At 44.9% G+C, this 18,264-nt stretch overlaps 1 long non-coding RNA gene across 3 annotated transcripts; it reads left to right on the top strand.

Annotated features, from left to right (window-relative positions):
- Positions 1 to 249: 249 nt before the first annotated feature.
- Positions 250 to 13,923, top strand: LOC309844690. Of its 3 annotated transcripts, none has more exons than XR_014300823.1 (3): positions 250 to 338; positions 3,170 to 3,298; positions 13,635 to 13,923. It is a non-coding gene; the product is annotated as an uncharacterized lncRNA (long non-coding RNA). The 3 variants fall into 3 exon arrangements; XR_014300824.1 differs by having other exon boundaries at positions 250 to 366; XR_014300825.1 differs by lacking the exon at positions 13,635 to 13,923 and adding an exon at positions 7,148 to 7,781 and having other exon boundaries at positions 250 to 366.
- Positions 13,924 to 18,264: the final 4,341 nt, after the last annotated feature.

Below are 18,264 nucleotides of genomic sequence, written 5' to 3'. Positions count from 1 at the left end.
AAAAGATCTCACCTTAAATTCCCCTTAAATTCTCTCACTTCTAACTCAGCAACAGAGGTCGTTGGAAAGTGACACAAAAAGGATATAGACCATACAAACATTAATCTGGAAAAAGCAGGGGTGACTCCGTGTAGACCTGACACATAAGAAAGTGACTGAGGCCAAGCAGACATCACATTGTGTTGTAAGAATGTAAGGCACCAGGGAGACACAGTGGTCGGAATGTGTACACACCAACCACCAGAGCCTCCCACCCAGGGAACACAGCTGACAGACGTAGCAGCAGAAAGAGATGAGTCTACAGCTGGGGCATCTTTAACAAAGCCACCAGCAAGAAGGTAGGGGAGTTGAACACGTCATCAGGATGTAAGTGACCTACAGAACTCTCCACGTAACAACATCAGGGCAGACACCCCCCTCCACTCCAGGGGTTACCATGGCAGACCATATCTGGAGCCATTAAATAAATCTCAATATACTTAAAATAACTGAAATCCTGCATTATGTGTTTTTAAGATTTTATTTATTTATTTGTCAGAGAGAGAGAAGCAAGAGTGAGCACAGGCAGACAGAGTAGCAGGCAGAGGCAGAGGGAGAAGCAGGCTCCCCGCCAAGCAAGGAGGGACTTGATCCCAGGACACTGGGATCAATACCTGAGCCAAAGGCAGCTGCTTAACCAACTGAGCCACCCAGACGTCCCTGCATTATGTGTTTTCTGACCAAACTAGAAATCAATAGCAAACAAGAAGACGTCTGAACATATGGAAATTAAACCATGCTCTTTTAAATAATCCATGGGTCACAGAAATATGAAAAATAATTAAAAATACATAGAGTTGAGGGGCACCTGGGTGGCTCAGTCAGTTAAGCATCCAACTCTTGATTCTGGCTCATGTCGTGATCTCAGGGTCATGAGACTCAGCCTTGAGTTGGGCTCTGTGTGGGAGTCTGCTTGGGATTCTCTCTCTCCCCCTTTCTCTGTCCCTCCCGTTCATTCTTTCTCTCTTTCATAAGCATATAAATAAATAGTTGAATACAAATAAAGCCACACACATCAAAATTTGTGGAATGAAGGGCATTATTGAAAGATAAATTTATAGCATTAAATGCTTACCTAAGAAATGAGCAAAGTTTCAAATAATCAAAATTCTTACCAAGAAGAGAAGAACAAAATAAACCAAAAGTAAGCAGGAGGAAGGAAATCATAAAAATAAGAGCAGAGATTAATAAATTTTTAAAATAGAAATATGATAGAGAATAATCAGTGAAGGAAAGAGCTTGTTCTTTAATAATATCAACAAAAGAGACAAATCTCTAACACAGCTGATAAAGCAGAAAGAGAAAAGCCATGGATTGCTGAAATTAGGAATGAAAGAAGGCTTTCATGAGAGACCTTGTAGACAGGAGGAACACTGTGATGGGCTCCATACTTCAAGTATAATTAAAGACAAGCTCTCGAGACTCACACAAGGAGGAAGAGATAAATGGAAAATGCCTACATCTATTAAAATTAAATAGACAATTAATACATGTTTAAGAAACACTAGCATCATGTCATTTCATTTGTGAATCCTCCCAAAGATTTGAGGAAGCAATGATATGAATTCTGCACAGTTGCTTCCAGAAAGTAAAAGTAGACAAAACACTGTCTCATTCTATGAGGACAGAGGACAGCTTTATCTTAATCCCAACCCAAGATAAAGACATTACAAAAATATAAAATAGCAGACCAACGTTTCTCATAAACATAGATTAATAAAATCAAAACATTAGCAAATCAAATGCAACAATGTACAAAAAGAGTTACACACCACGACCAAATGGGATTTATTCCAAGCCTGTAAGTCTGGTTCAACATTAGGAAGAGTTACTGTAATCCTACAGGTCAATGAAAGAAACAAAAATCACATGATCCTATCTGTCATGTGGATAGAGTATTTGACAAAATCTAAAATCCATTCATAGTGAAAACTGTCAGCAGGGAAGTCTTGGCTGTTGGCAGGGGTACCTCAACTTGATAAAGAGTGCTTTCCAAAATGCTACAGTGAACATCACACTTAATACCAAAGATCCAAGCCTTCTCCCTAAGACTGGAAACAAAATGGCAACGCCTACTCTCATCACCCTTCCTCAGTTTCATACTGGATATCCTCATCACTGCAATAAGGTGAGAAAAATGGATCTTTATTTGCAGATGGCATGATTGTCTAAGTAGAAAAATCACAAACACTCTAGAAAAATCCTTGAAGAACTAATGGGTGAATTCGGCAAGGTTGCAGGATACCAGATAAACATAAGAAAACTCATGGCATTTCTATACACTAGCAATGAACATATGGTGCTGAGATTTTAAAAATGTAATCACATTTATCATTACACAAAAAAGAGAGGAATATTTAGAAGCAAACCACAAAGTAGTAAGAAAAGAAATCGAAGGACATCCGAGTAAATACTTGTTGACTAGAAGACTCAACATAGTGAAGATGTAAATTCCACCCCAAAATGACCTACGGACAATGGTATTCCTATAAAGTCCAGTAAGGGCTTTTGTAGACAGAGATAAGTGACCTATTTTATATTGAGAGCCACAGGCAAGCCTGCAGGGGAGACATAAGTGGGAGATTCGCTGCGCTCAGTATTAAGCCTGACTCTCCACTTGAGATAGTGTGGTGTTGGGGAACAACGGTGGGGAGCAGGACACAAAGGAGAAGGGTTTTTGGGTAGAGAGATCAGAGGATCACAGGATAGGTGTGGCAAATCCTGGTGTGACCAAGTGTGGAGTATAGGAGGTGGTAAGATGAAGGGGTCCTGTTAGAGTAGCTCCAAAGATAAGAGCGGAAGAATAAATGTGTATCCTTGGGAGAAACTAGCAAAGGTGTAACATACAGGACCTCTCTGCATTACGTCTTAAAACTGCCGGTGAGTCTAAATCTTTGCTATAAAATTTTTAATTAAACGATTACCACTCGATCCTAAGGTGCAGGCACTAACTAGAATCTGAAGCTGAAACGACCTAGCGTGACATTCTGTCTTTATCAGATGACTTGGACCTTCCTCCTTGCTCTGCCACTTGTCGCTCAGTTTCCCAAGTCCCAGCTCAGAGGTGGGCATCACAGACTTGCAGGTCTGAAGGTGCACAGCTTCTCTCCAACTCTGCTTCTACCTACAGGTTCATTCCTCCCTGGCGAGTCTGCAAGTCCTCCAAAGTCCCACCCCAGAGAGTGTCTCCTCTGTATACCCTCATTTTGAATGCCTGGAAGGAATTCAGTGCTCTCCATCAGCTAATGGGAACTATTTGGTGAGTGGTTCTTAATGCATTTGATGCTGTTCTTGTCCTGTAGACAACACTGAAGTCCAGTCCAAGAAACACCCTGTCTGATGGACAGGCACTCAGCTCAGCTGGTAATTTAGATGTGGAGAATAAGTAACACAAGAAGATATGCTCCAAAGACCAAGAGAGCCACACAAGCTTCTTGCCATCAGTATACAGGCTTGGGGAAGGCTGATGAGAATATTCCAGACCCTAATGCAATGGGGTCCAATTACTTATCAGTGTGACTTCCTCTCTGTCTTTCCTAAGGAGTCCCTCAAAAACATAGCTCTTCACTTCTTCATCTTGGTACCAGCAATGCTTACAATCTTTCCTGGAACCTGGTAGAATTCCTGGAGGACTGAAGCGTATTTGTTGAGGCAATGTGAAACCATTGGTAACTGGACATTTCAGAACAGCTACATGATGGTCAATGTCAATGTCTGGTGCCATTGCCATCGGGTGTCCAGGCAAGTTTTAGATTCTGGTTCTCGTCTCTCCCAGGATCCTCAAGATCGGCCCCTCCAGTGTTGATACCTCTACTGTGGGGGACTTCTTACTCCTACACTCCTCCCATAAAATCCTATGAGACCTTCTAGTAGGTTCTGGGTTTTATGCCTGGGGCGACACAACTCCATCCCAGCTTTCTTTGGTATAACAGCCTTTAAACTATGTTAAGAGAACTATTTGGATCTTCTTCCTGACCAGGCTGTGCTGTGTGCCCATCATCATTGTTTATAGGGGCAAAAAAGGAAAACAAACTAAAATAAAAATAAAACATCGAGGCTTTATTTTTTGATGTAGGTCCAAATTTCAAAATACATTGGAACTGATTATTATTATGAATCCATTTCCAGGGAATTCCTGCTAAGTGGCAGGATTGTCACTGAGCAATGATATTTTTGGTGGCTAAGTAAATGAACTTTCTTGCACAGATCCAAAACAGTTTTATGTTATCGTACTTTCCCCTTCTATGGTGTGACCCTAGATCCCAGAACTGAATCGGGGCAGTGTCCCTTGTTCCTGTGCTGTTTGTGTTGGGGAAAACCTCCAAAGATAATAGGACCCATTCTCTCATTTTACAAATGAGGATGATAAATTCCAGCATGTTGAGTGTCTCGAGGAAACTGTAGGAAGGCTCTGCTGGTCATGTATGATACTGAATCACATGCTCATTTATCTTCTCCACAAAAACGAGTTCATTCTGAGTCCGCATACATAATTGAAAACAATTAAATGGCATGGGAAATGGTCCTCGAAATGCTATTTTCTCAATTGTCTTGGGTATGTTGAGATAGGGAATTTTCAGGTTTATGCTATGAGAGCTCAGGATGGAAAAGCCGTGTGGAAAGCTATGTAAGCTTTCTGACTGGGGTAATTTTTCAAAGTTCCTGGACTGCCCGCGATCTCACTGTTGCCTTTCGTGAAAAACACCGCTGAGTCACTCAAGTCAGAGGGACTCCCGTTATCTGTTCGGAACGGAGTAAAGCACTTCGGGCCATGCGGTTACTTGCCTTTTTGTTGGTCTGCTTTATTTTTAGCTTGTTTAACTTTGGTCAGAATTAGAGAGTCTGTACTTACCTTAAAAACTCAAACAAGCGTTCATCTTCATGATATAATTTGTACCTAATCAAAATATACTAGGCTGAAATTCATACCGACTAATAAAACAAAAACAATGGAAACTTGTTTGGAAATGTTACTATGGAAACAGAGAAAAATGAATTTTTCCCAAATCCCTAGTTTGCTGGATTCACCCTTTCTCCGGGGCCAGATGGCCCTTCTCCCCGTTGGGATGTCCTGCAGTCAGCACACTGTTTCCCAGGGTCCCAGCCCAGTCAGGTGTTTCTATTCTCCCAAGGTCCTGTGCCCTCCACTCTGAAGGCCGGGGGCCAAATCGGAGCTCAGTGACCCAGCTCCTCCTGGCCGTCGCAGCAGTCTCTAGTTACCTCCGAGTGAGGACATGACCTCAGTCTGACCATGCTCCGTGGGCTTTCACTAACTCAAAGTTGTTCATGATGAAATGTGGGAAAAGCACGGACTTCACTTAAAAATGAAATGGAGTTAAAGTAACCATTTTAATCTTGAGGTCGAACATCACAGTGGCCACATTTCTGAGCTGCGCTTTCTGCAAAGGGGCCATTTCCACAGTGATGGTCTGTCTCCCTGTCTGCTCAGGCTCACTCACCATCAACTACCAGTGGAGAGGGCTCTCCCAGCCCTGCCCTTCACTCATTCTCAAGGATTCCTAATTCTCCTCTCTGACTTATTTCACTTACATCACACTCTCTAGCTTCATCCATGATGTTGCAAACAGCAAGAGCTCATTCCTTGTGGTTCCATATTATTCCACACATACACCACATCTTTATCCATTCATCTGTTAATGGACATCTGGGCTCTTTCCATACCAACCATAGTAGCTATGGTCGGTAACGTGGCTGAAAAGGCAGGGGTGCATATGTCTTTTCAAATTAGGTATTTTTGTATTGGGGGGTAAATACCCAGAAGTGCAATTCCCAGATTGTAGAGTAATTCTATTTTAAACTTTTTGAGGACCCGTCATACTGTTTTCCCGGTGGCTGCACCAGCTTGCATTCCCACCAATGGTGCATGAGCAGTCCCCTTTCTCCACGTCGTCGCAACACCTGTTGTGTCCTGTCTTGTTGACTTTAGCCATTCTGACGGGTGTGAGGTGGTATCTCATTGTGAGTTTGATTTGCATCTCCCTGATGATGAGTGACATTGAGCATCTTTTCGTGTGTCTGTTGGCCATCTGGATGTCTTCTTTGGGAGAATATCTGTTCATGCCTTCTGCCTATTTTTAAGTTGGATTATTTGGTTTGGGGCTGTTGACTTGTATAAATTCTTTATAGATTCTGGATTCTAACCCTGTATCAGATATGTCATTTGCAAATATCTTTTCCTATTCAGTAGGCTGCCTTTTAGTTTTGTTGACTGTTTCCTTCTCTGTGCAGAAGTTTTTTATTTTGATGTAATCCCAATAGCTTATTTTGGCTTTTGTCTTCCTTGCCTCAGGAGACATATCTAGAAAAATATTGCTATGGCTGATGTCAGAGAAATTATTGCTGTGTTCTCTTCTAGGATTTTTATGGTTTCAGGCTTCACTTTAGATCTTCAATCCATTTTTTAGTTTATTTCACCCATATGTGTTATTTAAGAAACAAACAACAACAACAAAAATCAAACAGGGAGAGAGAGAGACAAACCAAGAAACAGACTCTTCATTATAGACAACACAGTGCTGGTCACCAGAGGGGAGATGGCTGGGAGATGGGGAAACAGGTAGTAGGGATGAAGGAGGGCACCTGTTGTGATGAGCACTGTGTGCTGTAAGGAAGTGTGATTCCATTTATACAGGATGCCTAGAAGAAGCCGATCTACAGAAGCAGAAATAGACAAGCAGTTGCCTGGGGCTGTGAGGAGTGAGGCGGGGGGAAGGGGAGTGACAGCTAGTAGGTACAGTGTATCTTTTTGGAGTGACGAAAGTGTTCTCAAGTTGATCATGGCCACAGCTGCCCAGCTCTAGATATACCAGTGTTGTACCAATGTGTCCCCGCTGAATTGTACGTGGTGTGGCTGATGTGTACCAGACGTGAGCCACATCTCAGAAAGCTGTTGTAAAAACAGGAAGGTTCCAAATTTTGGAATGCAGTCATGGTTGCTAGAAACAGGGGCTTCGTGGCCGGCATTCATCTCTGATACTCAGAACCCTATGAGAACTGTAGGGAGAAATGGCTCTTGTGTGGTCATCCAGAAAACGGAATGGTAGCACTTCATGTGTCTGTGTGTCTGTTTGTTTCCGCATCAAAACAGACTCTGGGAGCCTGAGTCTTGCCGACAGAGGAGAGAAGAGGAGCCTCTGTGGCAGGTGGAAGGTCCTGGACCAGGACTGAGCACCAGAGACCATCTCCGCCTCTTACCTGACAGTGCGACCCTAAGCGAGGGTGAAAACCTGCTCGGGGCTCTGACTGGATGCTGAGAAGACTACGCCTGCTCCCACTGCCAGCATCGTGGGCGGTGTACCTAGAAAGCTCTGAGAATCCACGTGCCACTTCCCACCCCCTGGGCAGACTGTCAGTACTTCCCAAGATGGGCTGACATGGCGTCAATATTTTGTTGCAGATGTTCTGGTTTTCACGACGCCTAGTGAGCCCGGATGCGCTGCGGTTAAAGGGCTGAACACTGTCATGTGACTCACATGCTTCATCCTTCATTCAAGTTCACTGTTAAAAAAAAAAAAAATGCTGGCTTCCTGTCCACTTCCGTTTCCATAACCGACATTCCTTCCACGAACGATGGTAGAGAAGAGAACATCTGAGAACCCCGGCTCCCCCCCGCCGATGGCAAAAGACATGTACAAGACAACCAGCTGTTCGTTTACTGTCATGGTGTTTGTGAGAGAGCTCCCCACCACACGCTTTTCCGATGGGCTCTCCTAGAGGGAAATTCGAACAAATTGTTCTCTGGTCTGAAAGTACAGGGGTGACAGTTCTCTTGGCTCAAGGCTCAGCTAAAAGATAGGGGAAAAGTGGCTTCCCTGGACCCTGAGGGCACCCATGGCACAGACAGTGACATGCATCTGAGTCAGCCCTGAACCCTGTTACAGGGGCTTCATGACGGAAGGTGGGAGCAGAACTCGGAGGGACAGGAGCTCTGGGGTCCTATGCTCCAAAGGCCCCACACCCATTTCCTAGCCTCAAGAGGCAGTTTCAGCAAAGGACAAACACTTTTTGCACGTAACAGATTTGCGAATGCACAATTGACAGCAACAGAAAACATCTCTGTCCTTGATCTGAAATTGCTTAGTATTAGTCATAGAAATCCCCGCAACACATTGGTTTCATCTTGCATTTCTCAAAAAGTGGAAACTGTAGTCTCCTGAAATTTGGAAGGTCCATTCAGATTTTATCTATTTAGATACACAAGTAATTATAAACCCTTCTTTACTCTTTACCCTTTGAGAGGCCGTTTATTTTATTTTATTTTATTTTAACTTGTCTTTCCTGTATTTCTAATAATTAACCCAGAAAGAAAGCAACATACTCTTGTTTACAAGTAGCCTCAAGCTTTTCTTCTGAGGTTAACTCTTCCATTTCTAAATGTGAGGACATTAGGCTGGTTTCCTCCAGCTTTCCCTAAGCTCACTGACGCTGGGGTCCAGGGTGCTTAGAGTCAAAGGTCTACGCGGTAGAGAGGGGGCTCCTCCCAGACAGCAGGGGCTTAGCCGGCCCTGTCTGCTCACCCTGGCCGGAAGCCCGGCTCTGGGTCCTACACAGGCCCCATGTGAATACATCTATTGGGGGCCCGGAGCCCGCATGAGGCACCAGGCAGTGCCCACAGTCGGCATGGGACGGCACGCACCGGCTGGAGTGGATGCGGACTCACTCACACCTGTGGACGGGGACGCAGAATCACTTCATTGATGAATCCCCCTTGCTCTCCAGAAACTTACAAAAATCTTACTTAATATACACAGTTAAATACCAGTGCCTTTCTTTAGCTCATTTACTGACTCTCATGCCAGATTCGAGTTTGGCTTAGGCAGGGCCCAGGCCTTGTCCGTGGCCTTCGGGCTCACGTGGCCATGGTTTGGGGTTGTTTTCTCGTGTTTCATGAGCAGAACGTGGGGTCTGCTTTCAAACCTAGTGGGGGCCCCTATGTGCTCCCATGCCCTTGTCGACCTGATGGAGGGGACTGTTCTCAGCAAACATGGCTTTCCTGCCCCTGGTCCGTCACTCACTGCCGGTGCCGGCCTGTCATTACTGTGATTGTCGTTGCGGTGGTGTTTTGTGCTCTAACGATGACTCGGGAAGCCCGCGCGTGTTTCTCCGTGGTCTTCCGACAGCCTGATTTATCCCGATCCTCCCCTAGTTCACACTGGCTTGCCGGGATTCGCAAAGACAAGAGGGGCATTTGCTCCCCGCTTCCCTCCTCCTCCCCGTTCTGTCTCCCAAACCTCATTCCGCTTTGCCATCTGAAGTGTCTGGTGCCACTGTGATCTCACGTATTAGTCTCAGGTGACAGACACACACTCCCCGTTGTGAAAGAAACCAGGAGTGGTGTCACTTCCTCTCTCTCAGTCACGCTCCCAAGCTTGAATTAGACGACGCGTTTCTCCACGGGTACGTCTGCTGGTGCTTCCCTTCTGTCCGTCGGCCGCAATTCCCACATGGGTCTGAGTCCTGGAGCTGCAGCTGAGTAAGCCGCAGGCTCGCTTTCCCATCTTTGTTGTGGTTTCTGCCTTCTAGCTCGGGTGCCGGAAGTTAATCCTCTTGTGTTTCCTTTTTTTTTTTTTTTCCAGGAAGGGCTCAGGAGTTTTGGGATGCCTGAGTTCTCTCCTGCTTGCAGATGTGCAGAGTGCTCGGGGAGTCTCTGTTGCCCATCCCCCAAATCTGAAGGTATCCAGGGAAGGCCGTGGCCACTCTTGCTATCCCCGTAGATGACATCACCTTTCCAGATGGTCATGTAAGTTTTTCGTGTCTGAGTAGGGATTCTGGAACATCCATACTTGTTGGTTCATGAAGGTCAGTCAGATCATGTCAGTGGCCATACAGCATCCTGGAATCACACTTTTTACTGAGAAATCATGGGAAGCCCTGGGAAGGTTTGGAGCTGAGTGGGACTTCACCCAGCAGCGGCACCTGACCCACGTTCAGACTCCCTCTAGTCTTGATTCACATCCAGCTCAAACCCAAGGGTTCCGATCTGCACTCGGGACAGTAGGAGCTCATCATGCAGGTCTTATAGACATTCTCAGTAGCACAAAGGACGGTGGCAGTGGTCTCCATATGACTCGCTTGCCTTGAACTTTGTATCTTGAAACGATTATAGGTGATAAGAAATTGTGAAAAAATGTACAAGGAGGTCCTGTGGTTGTTCCCTTCAGCCACTCTCTCTCTGTGGAATCATCATGCGTAACTTGAGTGCAATGTCAAGAATGCACCCCCACGATTGTCCACGTGGCAGGACGTGGCTCTGCTGGGAGTGGGATCCTGAGTGTGGGCGCACCACAAGGGCCCCTTTGCCATTCCTGCTGAGGGACATCAGGCTGCCTCCACTCTCAGCTGCGGTGAATCTGGCTGCTGTGGACACTGAGTGTGGTCCTTTGGATGAGCCTGAGGTCAGGTGTCTCTGGGATGAAGGCTCAAGACTGCAGTCATGGGGCTGCATGGTGACCGCACGTGCAGTTCTATAAGAAACCGCCAAATTTTCCCAGACATTTGTGCGTTCTTGGTCTTCAAGGAATTGGTCCTTGTTTTGGGACGTGTAGATGGTGGGTCTGTGGCTGTGCAAGGTCCGTGAGGTTCCCCGAGCCCTTCTGCTTTCAGGGATGCCCATCTTTTCTCCTTATTTGCAATCTTGCTACAGATGTAGAAATTTTATTGAATTTTGTTTCTTTGGGAGGGAAGAATGAGACTTTTCTTTCACAGATTCTCTCTACAGTTTCCCAGTTTTCAATACTGTCCGTCTCTGGTCTTCGTTGTTTCCTCCTTCTGCTCAGCTAGTGTGTCTGCTCCTCTATTTCTCGTTGCTTAACATAAAAACTTTGCTTATTAGCTGAGAGCGTTTGCTGATTTCCTCATCTGCCTTTCAGTACCGCTTTAACTGTGTGTCACGTATGTTTTCTTTTTTTTTTTTTTTATATATTTATTTTAGAGAGAGAGTGAGTGAGCGCAAGCGGGGGAGTGGCAGGCAGAGGGAGAGGGAGAAGCAGGTGCATTGGGTTCCACACTCAGCAGGGTAGTGTGGAACCCTACCTGCTCCAACTGAAACCCTGCTGAGTGTGGAACCCAATGCAGGACTTGATCCTAGGACCCCGGGATCATGACCTGCGCTAAAACAAGAGTAGAACACTCAACTGACTGCACCACCCAGGCTCCCCACACATGTTCTCTGTATCCTATTTCAATTTTTTAAAATTCCCTTTGACATTACCGCCCCCCACCATGATCTGTAGGTTACTCAGATGCGTGTTGTTTAGTTTAAAGGGTTTGGGAGATTTTCTTGGCATCTTCTCGTTGATTCTAGTTTGGATCCCCTGTGGTCAGAGAAGGGACCTGTGTTATGCCAATGATTTTAAGTGTGAGGAGGTTTATTGTATGTCCATAGCTATGGGCTTTCGCTGGGGATGTTCTCAAGGTTCCTGGGTGGGGAAGAAGAGCCCATCCTGTGGCTGCTGGGTGTCCCTCAGATGCTGTCGGTCACTGGCTTGTCCCGCGTCTGTGCTCATGCATTTGTCCGCTTCATTCGTCAAGGATGATTCTACTTCCCCAGGTCAGATGAGACCCCTCTGTCTCCTCAGCCTGCACAGGACCTTCACTGCTTCACGTGGTTTCTTGCAATATTTCCCCACTTTCAACTTCCAGAATGTTAATTATGAGGTACCTTTGCATGGTTTTTTTTTTTTTTTCCCCCATTTAGGGTCTGTTCAGATAGTTGGATATGTAGGTTCATGTCTTTTGTCAAACTGGGAAGTTGTCAGACATTATTCTGTCTTTGTGGGACCCCCCCCCAAAGTACACATGTTCTGTCTTTGGTTATTGTGCCAAGTTCCCTGAGTTTCTGTTCACTTATTTTCAGCCTCTTTTCTCCCTGGGTTCAGAGTGGGTGAGTTCTGTTGGTCCGTCCTCAAGGAATCAGCTCTGTCCTCTGTCATCTCTGCTCTCCTACTGAGCCTACCCAGCAAATCTTATTTTATTTTATTTTTAATCATTGTACTTTTCAGTTCTACAATTTTATTATGTTCTTTTTATGAATTCTACTTTTCTGCTGAGATTTCCTATTTTTACACATTTTTCTATGATAATTCATAATTCTCAGGTGATTCTGGCCTCTCATTTGTCTTGGCATCAACTGAGTGCTTTTTCTCATTCAAGATGTGATTTCCTTGTTTCTTGGGCTGATGGGTAACTTCCTGCTATGTCCTCATTGTTTGGTCTACAATGTTAGGGGGCTCCAGGTTCTATAGAACTTTTCACCTTGGCAGGAAATCCCCCTTCTTAGATTTAGGGGAGGGGAGTACTTGGTCTGCATTCATGGGATCTAGTTCCATTGGAAGTTTGCTTTTCAGGGTTTCTGTGTCACTTTGGTCTGATCCATTCCTCTGGTGGCCCAGAGGCTCCCACTCCTCCCTTCTGGCATCACCTGCGGAGCCACAGAGGATTTCCACAGGCTGAGATTCTGATGTCTTTCAGCTGGGGCAGGCTGGGAGTTGTCTTTGAGTGAGATTTGAGTAAGGTCTTTGGAAAGAGGCTTCTCAGGCTGTCTGCTTGTTGTGACTGTGGGCCTTTTCCTGGGCCCACCTGTGTGACTGGGTTTTCTGGTCAGGGAGAGGGACCCCAGGTCTGTGGAGACAAAGAGGTCTCCAGGATGGAGTACTTGCTCTAGGCAGATCCCACTGAGAGCCCAGAAGGGAAAAGTCAGGCCCAGTGGGGAAGGGGAGTACCTTCTCTGCTCACTTATTCCTGATGGGGCTCCCAATCCACCCCTCACCACAGTGTCAGTCTGTCCTTGTATGGCATGAGAGGTGTAGATTCCATCCACAAGGAACAAGGTTCTAGGGCAGTCCTTTGTTGTGTTGAGGGACAGAAAATGCCAAGTTATTCTTGGTCTTCTTGGTCTGGGTAAAAGGACACAGACTGTCTACTGCTGAGCTCGTCCCCCAGTCCTGGGGCCCCACACCAGCTGTCCTCTTTCTTAAGACCTTGCCGAGTTCCCCTTTGGCTATAATGGTGCCATCTGTGGGGTTTCTAGTCCTGTGGAATGGGACATGTAGGGGAAACAGGTCTACGCTGTCCTGTCTGGACTATCATCCCCTCATCCCACAAGTTTTGATGGGTTTTATTCATTTACACTCAGTTCTACATATAAATTTCCTTTGAGACTTCTTTTTGACCCGTGGGTCAGCAAGAAGTGTGTAATTTATTTTCCAAGTTGTTTAGAATATTTTGCTGTTGCCTTTCTGCTGTTGACTTCCAGCGTTTGATTCCACTGTGGTGAGAAAGCACACCCTGTGTGGTCTCAGTTCTTTTAAATTTTTTTATTTATTTTTGTAATTTATTTTTTATTGTTGTTGTCGTCTTTCATGACCAGGATTTGGTCTGTATTGGTCAATTTGCCACGTGGGCTTGAAAAGAGTGTATATCCTGCTGTTCTCTGCGCATCCATCCAATTCTGTGGGCTCGTGGTGGTAATTGGTTCTCTACCTTGGCTAATTTTCTCTGTTCGTTGTATCACTGGCCAAGGGTAGGGTGTTAAAATCCCCAAACATCATTCTGATTTTGTTTCTTTCTATTTTTAGCTGCATCCACTTTTGCTTCACGGATCTTGATGGTCTTGAACAGAGGTCTTTCATGGCAGGATGGAAAGAGTCCGTCACAACAAGTGTGATGAAAGATCCTTCTAGAACATGGTCAGCGGAGGAGGGAGGGGATTCTGAGAGTTCAAAGCAAAGGTCCTATACATTTACCGCTCATTCTTGTCCATGAATATAAAAATGCCATTTGACGAAAATCATTACCAGAATCCATACCACGTATTAGTAATCAAATTTAACTCTACACAAATGAAACACTGGCTTAGGAGTAAATGGGGAAGATGGAAGAAGACACATGGAACTCTATTTTAAGATTTATATTTAATTGTTGAATTTTAATACAAATTCATCAGAGGCTAATGAATCAGATTAGTTTTAATTTTCCTCTCCAGCACAGTAAGTCTGTCGGATGGCTCAGCTGGAGGGTTGATGTTTGGTAGTAGTGTAAGCTCCTTCTGGCCTTATCGGGGCTTTTCTGATGGGTCTCCTCACCCACCTGATGGTCTAACACAGACACTCATGGAATCATTTCCACTTTGCAGCCTGGGAGAAGGAGGAACGCCAGCCAAGAGTGGGAAAGAAGTGTTCTAAGCATGTTATGCACATGGAACAAAAGAAAAGTGAATTCCTGCCAAAAAATAATGACATACAAATTCAGTTGGACTCGAATGGTTTAAGTGCAAAATGCAAAACTCTGAAACACATTTTTTAAAACTCTGAAACACTTAGAAAGATACGTGGGAGGAAATCTTTATGGATCATAAATCAGGGAAGGATTTATAAAATAATACCCCCCAAAATTGCTAAGAATAAAATAAAAGATTGATTCAACTATATTCAAATTAAGAACATTTGTTCATCAAAAAACACTGAGAGGCAAGTAAAAAGAGAATGAAAGAAAAAAATAACACCAAAATTTCACATACAAAATATATTAAAAGACAAAAACAGAAACAAGAACTCCTAATTAGCAAGAAAGGAAGACAAACACAAATAACCTTGTTTTTTTTTTAAATTTTCAAAATATAGGAATAAGGATTTTCCATACCGAATATAAATGGGACAGAAACACATGAAAAGAAATGCAGGTTTTTAAAAATAGTTAAATAATAGCAGGTGTTGGGGTGCCCAAGGATCTAAGGCATTTCTGTGCCCCCAGATGACAACAGCATCATCACGTCCACCCAGGGGCTTTTGACTTGGTGATTCTGTCCTTAAATCTGGCTGGTGGAGGAATAAAGTTCGTGTCTACCAATGTCTTGTAAACAAACTCCAGGTAGTCGTTCCCAATTTTATTTTTTTTTTAAGTTGCCCATTTTAAGTTTTAAAATGACCCAGAAATCCTGAGAATAGCCCCACACCGTCCACATGTGTTTCAGCTGGATTCGACTGTCCTCCACATCTGGCCACCTGTGTCTCATCTAACTCATTTTCCTCCTTTTTATTCTTATGTATTTATGTATTTGCTGGACTTTCAAGTCCATGCCAGGTGTCTGTCGTGCAATTAAAAGCATAATTTCTTCAGGAATGAAGTAATGGAAATAACTCTATTGGCCATCCAAGGAAACTGCTGAATTAAATTGAGGGCTTCCACCCAGCAAAATATTACACACCATGAAAATGAAGGGACTGTAGCCGTCCTTGGCTACAGCGCTAACACGGCTTATAATTAGAACATGAACCACGAAAAAGAAAGTTGGGGTGTATAACATATAGTGTGATACCATTTTCTGAAAACCTATTACAACTGGGAGAGAAGACGGCAAGACACCCAAAGGTCACAGTGGTCATTGCTTCTGCAGGGGATTCAGGAGATGAGGTTGAGATGCTCTTAATTCTGAAGGTGGTGGCTAGCTTTATAGACATTGAGGACACTGCTATAAAATTTACTTCCAAGTGGCTGCTACTAGGGGAGGATATGAGCCCAATTGTAATATGGACAAATATTGGTTCCATTAGGATACGAGTGTAGGAAAGTAACACAAAAAAGACCATGTACATAAATGATGATAAACTATAAGTTTTTGCATTAAAAATATTTTAATACTCCCCAAATTATCCATATATAACCACAATGGAATTCTGATGGAATATGTAATTATGTAACATGATGGTAGCATTCATCTGGGAGCAGAAAATATTAAGTTATCCCTGAAAATATTCTTAAAAATCAACAGTGATGGGGCACCCGGGAGGCTCAGTCTGTTAAGTGTTTGCCTTAACAGAATGATCATGGCTCAAGTCATGATCCCGGGGTCCTGGGATAGAGCCCTGCTGAGCAGTGAGCCTGCTTCTGCCTCTTCTTCTGTCCCTTCCCCCCTGCTTGTGTTCTCTCTTCCAAATTGAGAAAAAAAATCTTTAATAAAATTATCAATGGTGAGCTTACCATTTTAGATGATAAGATGTATCATAAAATTATAACTAAAAGACTGGTACAGACATAGCCCAGCAGAGAGGCAGATCAATGGGAAAAGGAAGTGATTTTGAGGAAACAGACTAGTTTTTGTTTAACAATGTTAAATATAAATGGGGAATATAAGATTATATTAAGATTAAGGCGTTATTACAAACATAGAAGAAAAGGATAGAAAACTGGTAAGGTAATTGTTGTACTCACAACTGAAACAGTGTATTTGCTTCTGATTAAAATTTAATGGGAAAACATTCAAACGGAAACATTTTTTAAGAACAGAGTCATTTTTAGGGCAGAAGAAGACCTGCCTGAGAAAACCTACACTTGTGAGAATAGGGAGAAATAAGAAACAGTATCATTTTACAAAGCAATTAGAAGACATACAATCTACAAGTATTGATACTCTTAGAGAAACCACAGCTTCACACTTGTGATTGGAAACTGTTCGAGTCAATTCAACAGCATTATAAATGGCCAAATCATCGAAGAAGAAATAAGTCACAGTAACAACACGAAACAACCACAAAAGAAAAGAGAGAGAAAAAAAGAAAGAAACAAACAAACAAAAAAGGAAAAAAAAATCAAACCCTCAGTAATAAAAGAAGCACAAGGTAAATAAAATAGTGGACACTGGGTGCCCCCCCTGATGTGTCGCCTGTGCATGTGTTTCTAGTGGGTCCGCTCTGCCTTCCCCAGAGCAGAGATGCACAGTTCCCTTCGCTGGGCTAACTGTCATGCTGTGGTTAGCAGCTCAGAACATCTTTCGTGTTTTGGTTTTGAGTAAAAGCATCATTTTAGGAAAGAAAAAAAAAATCCCAAGTGTGAGAGGTTAGATACCAAAAGAGTAATGGATCAGGTGATGTCAAAAACCCAGAAATAGCAAAATTAACACCCCCAAATCGGTAGCTAGTATTTCATTAGAGTTCAGTGTGTGTGGAAAAAGAGCCAAATGGGAGGGAGCTTCCAGATTGAACCAACCGACGGGAAGCTCGTGGCACAGGGGGCACTGGGGAGCACAGGGTGGGGGTGTGGGGTGAGGGCACAGGGTGGGGGCACAGGCGGCCTGCCGGGTGACGATGAGCAGGTTCACCCTGGGAGGTGGCTGGCCGTGACGCTGGGCATCTCCAGACAGCAGGCAGATTGGCTAATAGTGGTTGTCTTACACCATTTGCAGGAATACGATGTGAACTCCTTTCACAATCGCCGAGACGTTAACCAGACATCAGCTAAGTCAGGTTTCCTCCATGTTGGTGAGACACTACGTTTAGTTTTGCTGGTGTGGTTCTAGGGTTCTGCTCTGGGAACCCTCAAGTCCAGCCTCCGTGTCATGTGTGGCACCTGTGGCACCTGCAGGGGTGGTGTGGTGAGGGTGGCGCCTCGGTATTTCCCAGATTTTCCCCAATACGTTCACTCTGTCTGTGTAAGTGAGCGCATGCACCGAGACCCATCTGGGCTTGAACCCTCCCGCTGGGCTCTGCTCACGTCCCGTTCACTGAGAAGCACAGAGCAGGGACCTTACCTGCGGGATACAGCCTGCTAGGGGCACCTGACACTCGGCACACCTCCCGCAGGACGGCAGCGGACAGGACCAGCGAGACCCGGTGGTCCTGGGAAAAAGGAGGAATCCAGGAAAATGCAATGTCTCCATCTCCCAGAAAACAGTGGATCCTCCGGCGGGGGTCAGCCCGACATGACCGCATTCCATTCCTCCGCGTGTTGAGTCTCGGATGACAGAGCGAGTCTGGGCTCAGCCACGTGAACTCCCGTGGCAGGGCCACCGAGGCAGGCATGCTCACCCGTGCTCCGTCTCTATACCGGCCTGCCGTGCCTTGGAACACAGGACGGATTTTGAAGCAGCCTCTTCATCTCCTGGAGAGTCACAGTCACCCAGATGAGTTACTGACTCGTTCAGTTCATGTCTGTGGAGCCCCCAGGGCACATGACCAGTGCCCAGCAGTCTCCATATTCCCCCCACCCCACGCACACGGCACTGCCCCCGGGTTCAGCATTTGCCTGCGCCTAAACCCACCCTCCTCGCCCTCCACCCCAGAGCCCCGCACGCTCGCTCATGGCTCTAGGCATCTGAGCTCTCACGGACACGGTCCCTCCATCATGGCCCCTCTTTGCTCATCGCCTGGAGGCCCTTGCCCTCCAAGCCGTGGGAATTGGAGCCTGAGGTGAGCTTCCCCAATGGGGATCTCA

The sequence above is a fragment of the Mustela nivalis genome (genome assembly GCF_964662115.1).
Source record: "Mustela nivalis genome assembly, chromosome: 12".
NCBI classification, from domain to species: Eukaryota; Metazoa; Chordata; class Mammalia; order Carnivora; family Mustelidae; genus Mustela; species Mustela nivalis.
The sequence above is the reverse complement of the archived record's forward strand: the minus strand, read 5'-3'. Positions and strand labels throughout refer to the sequence as shown.